This window comes from Haemaphysalis longicornis, unplaced genomic scaffold (assembly GCF_048455015.1).
Source record: "Haemaphysalis longicornis isolate Haplotype H1 unplaced genomic scaffold, Haemaphysalis longicornis Haplotype H1 scaffold_23, whole genome shotgun sequence".
Classification (NCBI taxonomy): domain Eukaryota; kingdom Metazoa; phylum Arthropoda; class Arachnida; order Ixodida; family Ixodidae; genus Haemaphysalis; species Haemaphysalis longicornis.
In genome coordinates, this window is record NW_027526306.1 from 5,731,278 (window position 1) to 5,743,478 (window position 12,201).

A 12,201-nucleotide genomic window follows, 5' to 3' on the forward strand; every position below is an offset into this window, starting at 1 on the left:
ACGTCGGGTAACCTCATTTTGTTCAAACGGGCCAAGGCGTTAGGAAAACGTGTGCGCCGTGAGGCAAAACGAGAGAGTTGGCGTTCCTTCATAACATCAATAAACTCCTACACAGACACACGGAAAGTATGGACCAGAATACGGAAACTCAAAGGACAACAAACACACAGCCTGCCTCTGGTCAGCACAACAGGGGACACACTCGAAGACCAGGCTGACACCTTCGCACAACACTTCCAACACGTGTCCAGTTCAGCACACTACACAAACACTTTCATGAAACACAAACAAACGGCCGAAAAGAAACCTATACTAGATAACAATAGGTCAACATCTTATAACTCAGAGTTTTCACTGCATGAGCTGAGGGCTGCTTTGAGCACGTGTAAACCCTCAGCTCCAGGCCCAGACAACATCACATACACAATGATACAACACCTGCACGCAGACACTCTTCTAACACTCTTACACCTATATAACAAGATATGGCTTTCGGGGCACATTCCAAACTCTTGGAAGGAGGCTATAGTTGTTGCTTTCCTGAAAGAGGGAAAGGACCAGTCGTCCCCCTCAAGCTACCGTCCTATAGCCCTGACGAGCTGCCTGTGCAAGCTCTTCGAGAAGATGGTAAATCGCAGGCTCGTGTACTTCCTCGAGTACAACGGTCTTCTCGAGGGCTGCCAGGCAGGCTTTAGGGTGGGGCGATCGACGAACGATCAACTGGTAGCTCTTGATTCGTACATCAAGGATGCCTTCGCGCATAAGCAGTATTGTTTAACTGTGTTTTTCGACCTTGAGAAGGCATACGACACCGCTTGGCGTTATAGGATCCTTAGTGACCTCAAGTCATTCGGTGTTTCGGGTAACATGTTGAACACTCTTGTTAGTTACTTGTCAGACAGAACGTTTCGAGTAAGAGTTGGTTGTGCACTCTCAAAGGTTCACGTGCAAGAAAATGGCGTGCCACAGGGTGGCGTGTTGAGCTGCACTCTCTTTATAGTAAAAATGAACTCTCTTGGCAAGGCACTGCCACCCACAATCTCTTATTCCATGTATGTAGATGACGTCCAGATATCCTATAAATCATGTAATATGTCAATCTGCGAACGTCAAGTCCAGCTTGGTGTCAAGAAACTTGCCGGCTGGGCAGACAACAATGGTTTTAAATTGAATCCTGCAAAAAGTTCCTGCGTTGTGTTCTCCAGGAAGCGTGGGATCCATCCGGACCCAGACATTACACTTAATGGCGTTTCGCTTCCTGTGAGGAAGGAACACAAGTTTTTAGGAGTGGTGTTGGATGAAAAACTTACATTCATACCTCACATTAAGCAATTGAAACATAAATGTCTAAAGGCTCTCAACATTCTTAAAATCTTGTCCCACCAGTCTTATGGAACGGACAAGCAACTCCTCTTACGTATTTTCACCAGCCTAGTGGGGTCCCGATTGGACTATGGAAGCGTCATTTATGGGTCTGCAACAAAAACGGCACTGAAAATGCTCGACCCAGTGCTGCATCTGGGTCTTCGCCTTGCATGTGGTGCTTTTCGCACTAGCCCAGTCGAGAGCCTCTACGCCGAGTGTGATAAATGGTCCCTATATCACCAGAGGATTTACATGGATTTGTTGTATGCCTCGAAAATCATGGCCCTGACTAACCACCCTTTTAATTCCACCATTAATAACACATACTCACAACAACTGTTCTTAAATCGTCCATCCATCTCTCTGCCCTTTTCACTTAGGGTAAGACAGGAAGCCTCTGAGCATGAGGTACCCTTTTTAGACATTCACAAGACACCCATCACTGATTTTATACCACCATGGAAGCTGCGCCCTGTGCTCTGTGACCTGTCTTTTACGCATCTTGATAAGAACAGGGCACCAAGAATTGCGATTCAGCAGCATTTCATGTATCTGCAGGATAAATACAGGGCTGCAGAGTTTTTCACTGATGCTTCCAAAACGTTCACTGCGGTGTCTTGTGCTGCTCATGGACCCAATTTTGAAGGAGGTAGAGCCATGAATGCAAAGACAAGTATTTTTTCGGCAGAAGCATATGGCATCTTTCTGGCTGTAATCACATAGTTGAACATAATATTCCTAAATCTATCATCTATACAGATTCGCTGAGCGTCGTCCGTGCGTTATCATCCGGAAAGTCATCGAAAAACCATGTAGTTAATCTTCTCTTGAAATCAATTATGCTGGCGTATTCTTCAAACCTTGAGGTGACTGTGTGTTGGGTGCCAGGCCACTCTGGCATCGGCGGAAATGAACTGGCGGATGAAATGGCCGCCAATGCTGCACTCCGAAACACAGTAAACATAACAACACTTCCTTACACAGACCTCAAGCCACACATAAGACAGCAACTCCGTAAAATGTGGCAAGCAGACTGGAGCGAACAGACAGACAACAAACTACACGTAATAAAACCACACTTGGGACAATACACTACTGACTCACACAACAGGCACATTGAAGTTACCTTAGCTAGATTACGGATAGGCCATACACATGTGACGCACTCGCACCTGCTCACGGGTTCTCCAAGACCCCTGTGTAGCAGGTGTGGGGAGGGCCTATCCGTAGTCCACATACTCATACAATGCAACACACTTGACACAACACGACACAAACACTTCAGAGAACTGTACAGACAACATATTCCCCTACACCCATCGTTGTTTCTTGGTGACGATGCCATGGTTTCTGTGAAACGCGTGTTTAAGTATTTGTCAGACGTGAAGTTTTTAAACCTCATTTCCTATCATGCATAATCAAATCTGGCCTTATACACCAGCCATCACCATTATCTTTATTGATCTTACTATGTCCAGTTTACACATTTTATAGCTACCTTTTGTGGTAATCACTTCTTTTCATTAAATAACTTCTCTGGCGCTCTTTGCCCTCGTCGGCCTTGCGCCATTAAACACAAACCATCATCATCATCAGGGACCCCATGCCGCCTACTCTCGAACGTGCGAGAAGTTTAAGCAGGAGAAGGCGATCATTAATGTGAAGGTAACTGAGAACATCACCTTCCCAGAGGCGCGAAAGAGGTTCGCCTCTTTCCCCCTGGGGAGGTACGCCGACGCGGCTCGCCGGGGGGCGGAGCGGCGTCTGGTGTCCACAGGGACCCAGTTCAGCGAGTCTGACCTGGTCCCTCGCCCGCCCCCCCCTGGGTTGCCTCTGGCAGCCCAACCCGCCACCACGCCGCTTGCTGAGGCAGCAGCGGTTGTGGTGGCAACCTCTTCCGTTGGGACCGGTGCCGCTCCCGCCTCTGTCTCCCCGTCCTCCAGTGCGTTGGAGGTTGCCGACCGGATGGACACCGGGGGCCCCGCATCGGCTCCCGCCGCCACCGCCCCTCCCGTGCCACCTCTGGTGCCCCGGACGCCCTCGGCGGTGGCGGCTCAAACGAAGGGCTCCCGAAAGGGGGCCAAGTCCGGGGGGCCTGGTCCGCCGGGCACCCTTCTGGCATCCGACGAGGAGATGGATGTCACGCCGTTGCTGCCTGCTACGCAGCGCAAGGAGCGGCCTCCGATGTCCAAGCAGACAGAAAAGCCTAAAAATCCTAGAATAACAGCCCCGAAAGACGACACATGAACAGACACACACACACACACTCCAGTTATTCTTAAACTTAAATAATGGGAACAGAAAACATCATCCAATGGAACTGCAGAGGCCTCCTTAAAAATCTTGACGATGTGTATGAGATTCTGCATGCCAGTCAGCCAAGTATCATGTGTCTCCAGGAAACCCACCTCAATTCTAAACAAACAAATTTCTTAAATAGGTACATGGTATTCAGAAAGGACAGGGTTGGCTGCACACACTCTTCAGGAGGTGTGGCAATTGTCGCCCGGAAATCCTTAGCCTGCCACCCTCTCACTCTGAACACTGTCCTTGAGGCTGTAGCAATCCGTACGATAATATTTAATAGGTTAATAACGGTATGCTCCATTTACATCTCTCCTGATTTTGCACTTCTGAGCTCTGACTTCGAGGCGCTGGTCGACGAGCTGCCCGAACCATACATAATAACAGGCGACCTTAATGCGGACAACTCTCTTTGGGGCTCCTCTGGAACGGATGCCCGAGGTCGCCTGATAGAGAAGTTTCTTTCATCCTCCGGAGCATGCCTTTTCAACAAAAAACAGCCTACATACCATAACTTAGGACACAATACATACTCGCATCTTGACTTGGCTATTGGTTCCGCAGTTCTCTTTCCATGTCTTGAGTGGGGTGTGGGCACGGACCCATATGGTAGTGACCATTTCCCCACTTCATTAACGTATATAGGTATAGGCCCGAGCAGTCCATCTTCCCATAAAAGGTTTAATGAATCAAAAGCAAACTGGAGCACATTCACACAAACATCTCAACTACACCACACATCCATAAAACACCTACACGTGGAGGAAGCCGCCCAACTCGTCACGGCGCACATCCTCGACGCTGCCGAAAACTTCATTCCGCAGGCCTCCAGTGGGTCCCGCACCCCAAGGAGGCCCTGGTGGAACGAGGACTGCAGGCGGGCGCGAGAGGCCCAGAACAAGGCGTGGGGTGTCCTTCGCCGGTACCCCACGTCACATAGCCTCATTTCTTTTGAACGGGCAAAGGCTTTTTGGAAGCGATTGCGTCGTGAGGCGAAAAGGGAGAGTTGGCGCACCTTCCTCACTTCGATCAACTCATACACTGACACACACAAAGTCTGGACGCGAATACGAAAACTAAAAGGACAACAGACACACAGCCTGCCCCTGGTTAGTACAATAGGGGACACACTGGAAGACCAGGCTAACACACATGCACAACACTTCGAACACGTGTCCAGTTCAGCACACTACACCAACACTTTCATTAAACACAAAGCATCATGTAAGAAGAAGTCCTTGCGAGACACTAATAAGTCGAACTCATCCTATGTTGCACTCGGTACTTGTACACCTTCAGCTCCAGGTGCAGACAGGATTTCATACACAATGATACAACACTTACATGCAGACACACTTGAAACACTTCTTCACCCCTACAATAAAATATTTCTTTCGGGGCACTTCCCACGCTCTTGGAGGGAGGCCATAGTAGTGGCTTTCGTAAAGGAAGGGAAGGACCTTTCCTCTCCCGCGAGTTATCGCCCCATTGCCCTGACAAGCTGCCTGTGTAAGCTCTTCGAGAAGATGATAAACAGGAGACTCGTGTACTTCTTAGAGTACAACGGTCTTATCGAGAGCTGTCAGGCAGGCTTTAGGGCGGGGCGATCTACGAACGATCAACTCGTTGCGTTAGAGTAATATATTAAAGATGCTTACCTCCATAAGCAGTACTGTATGACAGTATTCTTTGATCTTGAAAAGGCGTACGACACTGCTTGGCGGTACGGCATCCTCAGCGATTTGAAGTCCTTTGGTATGTCGGGTAACATGTGGAACACGCTTGCCAGTTACCTCTCTGAAAGAACGTTTCGCGTGCGAGTTGGAACTGCACTCTCTAGAGTTCATGTGCAAGAAAACGGTGTTCCGCAAGGTGGAGTTTTGAGTTGCACGTTGTTTATTGTAAAAATGAACTCTCTTCGGAAGGCTCTGCCACCAACCATTTCCTGCTCAATGTATGTAGACGACGTGCAATTATCCTTTAAGTCTTGTAACCTGTCTATCTGCGCGCGCCAAGTCCAGCTTGGTGTTAACAAGCTAGCTGGCTGGGCAGATAGCAACGGTTTTAAATTTAATCCAGTGAAGTGTACTTGTGTTTTGTTTTCGAAAAGGCGCGGCATTCGGCCGGATCCAGACATCAAACTCAATGGTGTCTCAATTCCAGTCAGAAATGAACACAAGTTTTTAGGTGTAGTCCTTGACGAAAAGCTCTCGTTCATTCCACACATAAAACAACTTAAACATAAATGCCTAAAGGCCATGAGTATACACAAGGTTCTCTCCCACTCTTCATATGGGGCTGACAAACAACTTCTTTTACGTGTTTTTACCAGCCTGATAGGTTCACGATTAGACTATGGAAGCGTTGTTTATGGGTCAACAAGTAAGACATCCCTCAAAATGCTGGACCCAGTGCTTCATCTGGGGCTCCGGTTGGCATGTGGCGCCTTCCGGACTAGGCCGGTTGAAAGCCTCTATGCGGAGTGTAATAAGTGGAACCTACAACGTCAGCGAGCATACACAGATCTCCTTTTTGCTTTTAAAATTTCATCTATGCCACACCATCCTTTTAAATCGGCTTTTTATGATACGTCTATGACTGCACTACTCCTAAACCGACCATCGTTCTCTGCGCCCTTCTCTTACAGAGTTAGAGAGGAAGCGTCAGAGCTTTCTGTCTCCTTTTTAGACACCATACAAAGTTCTCAAACAGATTTTATAGCACCATGGCATCTCCGCCCTGTATCATGCGACACATCCTTCACACATGTAGATGAAAACCGAGCTCCCACATGTGCAATTCTGCAGCACTTCTTGTATTTGCAGCAGAAGTATCAATTTTCTGAATTTTATACGGACGCCTCTAAAACTGCCACCTCTGTGTCCTGCGCTGCGCATGGGCCCGGCCTTAATGTCACTAGAACTCTTAACAGTAATACAGTCGAACACGGATATATCGAACACGGGTATATCGAATTATCGTCTATATCGAACTTATAAATTATCCCCTTGAAACTTCTGTGTAAAAGTATAGGAATTCGTACGTTCATATCGAACGGTATTTTTCCCGACATTTGGTATACCGAACGCCACGCGAGCTGGAAGGTGCTCTTCAGCGGTCGCAGCCCACCCAATGTCCGCATTCGCTTAGCGGGCGACATCGCGAAATGCCCTGACTGCGCTCCAACTGCCCACGTTCTCTGAATTGAGGAACAGCTCTTTATTTTTCGGCTGCATATGTTCCCGGTTTGCCAGAAAGATTTTTGTTACTCTCTTTCTGGGTCTGTCTTCCACCGATATCACTCCGGGAAAGGGAAGAGCAGGAACGGAAGCGCTGCCGGCCTCCTCCTCCTTTTGCATTTTGCTGCTGTTGGTGCTTTGCGAGTTGTCCCGCACCTTTCGTAGACCGCTGTTTCTCTCAGAGGTGCGTTGTTTTTGGAAAACTGCTTCTGGAAGGCAGGCGTCGTGACGGCCGAACTTTCCGAAGCTTGCAAAGACGGCAATGACGACTACGAGTGCATGGTCGAGATGTTTCGCGAGTTGCCGCCACTTTTCCCGGCTGCTGTTCCAGCCGGAGTGTCTGCCGATGACTTTGTGAACGCTGACAACAATGTTCAGGCTGTTGCGAGCCTCGGTGACGAGGGTATCGTAGCTGCGGTCGCAGGAACCCAGGTAGGACAATCTCGAGTGGCGGACATCGTCCTGACTAGGATATGGCTACACGATCGTACTCCGCCGGTGAAGTGGCGGCTGCGTTCAGCTTGATTCACCGTTGTTGCGCCGACATAGAAGGAACTGGGCTGTCGTACCTGGACAGCCTCGAGAACATTAAGACCATCGTCTTCAATTTCATTTCCAGGACGAAGAAGCAGGGCAAGATCAGTAATTTTTTTCACGCAAATAAAGCCTGCTCTTTCGTCGTGAGTGCTGAATTAGTTGTCATTTTTGAATCGGTAAGTGATCGTCCACCATAGGTAACGTCTCAGAGCCCATATTTTTTATATCGAATTTTTCATATATCAAACTATTTTGCCATCCCCTTGGAGTTCGATATATCCGTGTTCGACTGTACCAGTATCTTTACGGCAGAGGCTTATGGTGTACTTCTTGTTGTTAATCATATCCTTCAAAGTCACATCCCACAATCCATTATATATACAGACTCCCTCAGTGTCGTGCGAGCGTTTTCGTCAACAAAGTATTCAAAAAATCACGTTGTAAATCTAATAGTCAAGGGTATTATGTCGGTGTATGTACGCAAATTTGAACTGGTTCTTTGCTGGGTCCCTGGCCACAGTGGTATAGCCGGGAACGAAGCAGCGGACCGAATGGCTGCTGCTGCTACACTCTCGAATACAGTAGACATAACCACATTACCCTACACCGACGTGAAACCGCACATCAGACAACAACTTCGCAAAACATGGCAAACACACTGGAGTGAACAAACAGACAACAAGTTACACGTAATAAAACCACACTCGGGACCATACACCATCGACACACGCAATAGATACACTGAAGCCGCCTTGGCTAGATTACGGATAGGGCACACTCATGCAACGCACTCGCACCTTCTCACGGGGTCTCCAAGACCTCTGTACAGCAAGTGCGGAGAGGCCCTATCCGTGATCCACATCCTTATACAATGTAGGGCACTTGACACAACCCGACACAAATACTTCCCACAACTACACACGCGACATATTCCACCACACCCGTCATACTTCTTAGGAGATGAAGCCCAGTTTTCAATCAAACGCGTTTTCGAGTTTCTTACCGACGTAAAATTTTTACATCTCATTTCTTATGCATATTGACAACCTGGCCCTTTACACCAGTCATCTTCATTACGTTGTGTTTTACTTTGTTTATGTTTACTGAAATGTTCTACTTTTACTTCCATGCCACTTTCATGTGATCACTATTGTTTGGCGCTCTTTGACCTTAGTCGGCCTTGCGCCATTAAACTCCAAACATCATCATCAAGTCCAGCTTGGTATCAAGAAGCTTGCCGGCTGGGCAGACAAGAATGGGTTTTAATTGAATCCTGCAAAAAGCTCCTGCGTTGTGTTCTCCAGGAAGCGCGGGATCCTTCCGGACCCAGACATTACTCTGAATGGCGTGTCGCTTCATGTGAACAAGCAGCACAAGTATTTAGGTGTTGTGTTTGACCAGAAACTCACATTTATTCCTGACATCAAGGAACTTAAACATAAAACAATGAATATTCCGAAGGTTCTCGCCCACCAATCGTGTGGTTCCGACAAAGAACTCCTACTACGGCTCTATGCTGCTTTGGTTGGGTCTCGTTTGGACCATGGCAGTGTGGTATATGGGTCGGCGAGTAAAACAGCGTTCCGAATTCTTGACCCAGTGCTACACTTGGGGCTTCGTCTCGCCTCGGGTGATTTTCGCACCAGCCCTGTCGAGAGTCTGTATGTCGAGTGTAATAAATGGAGTCTTCAGAATCAATGAACGTACATGGATTTGCTTTATGCTTTTAAGATTTCATCACTGAATAATCATCCTTTTTATCCTGTTTTTAAAGATACATCAACATCTCTGCTTTTTGTAAATCGCCCATCCGTTCCTCTGCCCTTTTCACTTAGAGTGAGAGAGCGAGCCTCAGATCTCAGTGCTTTGTTTTTAGATGTGTACAGGTCATCCTTTTCTAACAGTTTACCGCCTTGGCAAGTTCGCCCTGTGTCGTGCGATCTTTCTTTTATAAAACTTGGCAAAAATAGGGTACCACGAGCTGCAATACTGCAGCACTTTCTGTCTTTGCAGTTTAAATACACAAGTGCAGAATTTTATAGTGACGCTTCTTAAACCTCTACTATGGTGTCGTGCCCTGCTCATGGTCCAAATTTCAATGCAGCCAGAACTATGAGTGTGCACACAATTTTTTTAGCAGAAGCGTATGGAATTTTACTGATTGTACGACACATTCTTGAAAATCAAATTCCCAATTCCATCATCTATACAGATTCTTTGAGTGTTGTTCGCGCACTGTCCCCAAAAACCACAGAGTTAATCTTGTATTTAACACTATCATGTCTGTGTATGCACAAAAGCATGAGCTGCTCTTCTGCTGGGTCCCACGAAACGCTGGGATCACTGGGAACGAGTTGGCAGACGAGAGGGCCGCTGCTGCTGCATTCAGGAACACTGTAGACATAACAACCGTACCATATACAGACCTCAAGCCACACATAAGACAGCACTTGCGCAGAACATAGCAAACACACTGGAACGAACAGACAGACAACAAACTACATGTAATAAAGCCACACTTGGGACGGTACACACCTGACTCGCTCAACAGACACACGGAAGTCGCCTTGGGTAGGCTGCGGATAGGGCACACCCATGCAGCGCACTCTTATCTGCTGACGGGATCTTCTAGACCCCAGTGCAGCAGGTGCGGAGAGGCCCTATCCGTAGTGCACATACTAATCACATGCAAGGCACTTTACACAACACGACACAAACACTTCAGAGAACTCTACAGACAACATATCCCCCTACATCCATCGCTGTTTCTTGGTGACGATGCCATGGTTTCCGTGAAACGTGTGTTTTGAGTATTTGTCAGGCGTCAAGTTTTTAAACCTCATTTCTTATCACGCATAATCAAATCTGGCCCTATACACCAGCCATCATCATTATCTTTAATTGATTTTACTATTTTCGGTTTAAACGTTTTTTATACCTACCCTTGTGTGGTAATCACTTCTCTTCATTAAATAACCTCTTCTCTGGCGCTCTTTGCCCTCGTTTGCCTTGCGCCATTAAACACTAACAATCATCATCATCATCGAAAGAATTACGAACGTGAGTGGTCCCTTTACCGACGAGCGGAGCCAGAACTTGGTGCAGGAACTTCGACAGGCTGTGCAGGGGAGAGCGAGTATAATCAACAATGAGGCGCATTGGGACGTCCATCTTTTTGATTTTTGGCAGTCCATAAAGTGCAGGTGCGGATCCATTGTGGCTGAGCAGCTTGTAGTAGAGTGCTTTGTGGTTCGGGGAAACGGTGAGGAATACGTCGCCCAGCAGCTTTTGGAGTTCTCTGTCCACCTTGAGCGTCGGATCCTTCTTGAGGCATATATACGTGTCACTGTCATCAAGCGGAAAACGCATCTTCTCGTAGTCGGCCCTATCCAGAAGAACGGTAGCATTGCCTTTGTCGGCTGGCAGGATCGCGATGTCATCGTTTTCACGAAGACTCTTGATTGCATCACGTTCAACGCGTGTCAACACTGAACAGGCAGGTCCCCGCTGAGCAATGTTAAGGACGCCAACCACTCGGGTGCGGGCATCGTCGCGACGAGTGTTTTCGACATGCCTGATAGCGTTCTCCACCGCGCATACTAGTTTCTTCTTGTCCGGTGCAGGTCCTATATTGAAATTCAATGCTAGGCCGAAAACACTTTCCTCGTCGGGGCTTGGCCTGTATGACGAAAAGTTATGCACAGTCGCTTTAGAAGGCGTCTTCGTTTTGAACGACTGCTCGGCGAGAAGGCTGGTCAGCTTATCGTCGTGGACGAGTTCGCATCTCAGACGCTGATGCTCCGTCTTCTGATTAGTGTGCAGTTGGATGCTGGGGAACTCGATGGGGCACTGGTGTTCCAGACGGCGACGAGCCATTAAGAAATCGTTCTCCAGTGCGCGAATTTTCTTTTTGCAGTCCAGGATCCTGGCTTGCAATAGCAGCCTCTCCGCTTTGCCGTTCCTAATGTACCCTCCCGGCTAGACGGGATTCCGTCATGCTCTAGATTTCATTACACTGCTTGCGTGCCTTTGTCAGACCTTTGTTTTGTGTTTGGAGCAGCTCTAGTTGTAGTGTTAGCTCCTATCTCGCCTCTTTTGCACGATGTGTTCCAGCGCGGTTTGCCTTTTTGTTCTTATGACAAACAATGTAATTTGTATTCCTAATTAACCGCCGTGGTGGCTCAGTGGCTAAGGCGTTGTTCTGCTGAGCACGAGGTCGCGGGTTCGATTCCCGGCCGCGGCGGCCGCTTTTCTGATGGAGGCGAAAAGCAAAAACGCCCGTGTGTACGAGATTTCGGCGCACGCTAAAGATCCCCGGGTGGTCAAATTTAATCCGGAGCCCTCCACTACGGCGTGCCTCATCGCCAGCGTTGCGTCGGCGCGTTAAACCCTACAATCAATCAAATCAATTGTATTCCAAATTCAACGAAAACTGGTGCTTTCGGTTACGTACTTATACTTTCCTTCTTATATGTCTGTTTCTGTTGTGCTTAAAGGAGCCATGAAGAGAAAATGCAACTTTGTTTAATTTGAAAGAACTAGGATTCAGTACCTCACTCAGCTCCATTACAGCCACGAAACATGTTTTTTTAACGAAAAAAAAAACAAGAAGTATTTAGAAGCTTTCAAATTTTGCGCGACTGTGACGTGTTATAAGCAAGAATGGCGTCATACGGGCCAATAACAAAAATAATTTTCAGTGCTTTTACTGCACGTTAGCATTCAAGTGATGCGGTAAAATGGAACTAGAGGCCCC

At 47.6% G+C, this 12,201-nt stretch overlaps 1 protein-coding gene across 1 annotated transcript in view; it reads left to right on the forward strand.

The window, feature by feature from the left end:
- Window positions 1–12,201, forward strand: part of LOC144172546 (uncharacterized) — a 125,718-nt gene that overhangs the window by 62,100 nt on the left and 51,417 nt on the right. The gene's annotated exons all lie outside the window — the stretch shown is intronic.